Below are 439 nucleotides of genomic sequence, written 5' to 3'. Positions count from 1 at the left end.
TTGGCTGGTGGCCCAGGATGTGCCATCAGAAACTATTCCTGTTTTCCATGCTGTATGTCAATAGCACTGAGTGGAGTCCCTTTAATGCAAAACAATGGTTAGGCCATATTACTCATTTAACTGAAGGGCTAAGTATGTAGATGGGGTTTTTAGACATTATGAAAAGTTGACTGTGGTGGAATTTGAACTGCATTTAGACTTTTATTTGGCTTCTATGAACTTTCCTAGTTGTACGGCACCCTGAAGGTGTGTTATCAAGATTCAGCATCATTTGATCTTGGTTACTTGTGGTCTTAGTGGCTTGGGTTTCCTGTCAAAGGCATTCCTGGTAAATCATTCCAAGCAATTAGTTACTTTGTGTATCTTATTTGCTGTTATCTTGTAGTTACCCCTTGCACTCCATGAAATTCTAGCATGCTGTCATGAAAAGGACACCCAG

This window comes from Nomascus leucogenys, chromosome 10 (genome assembly GCF_006542625.1).
Source record: "Nomascus leucogenys isolate Asia chromosome 10, Asia_NLE_v1, whole genome shotgun sequence".
NCBI lineage: Eukaryota > Metazoa > Chordata > Mammalia > Primates > Hylobatidae > Nomascus > Nomascus leucogenys.
Note: the sequence above shows the minus strand (reverse complement) of the source record.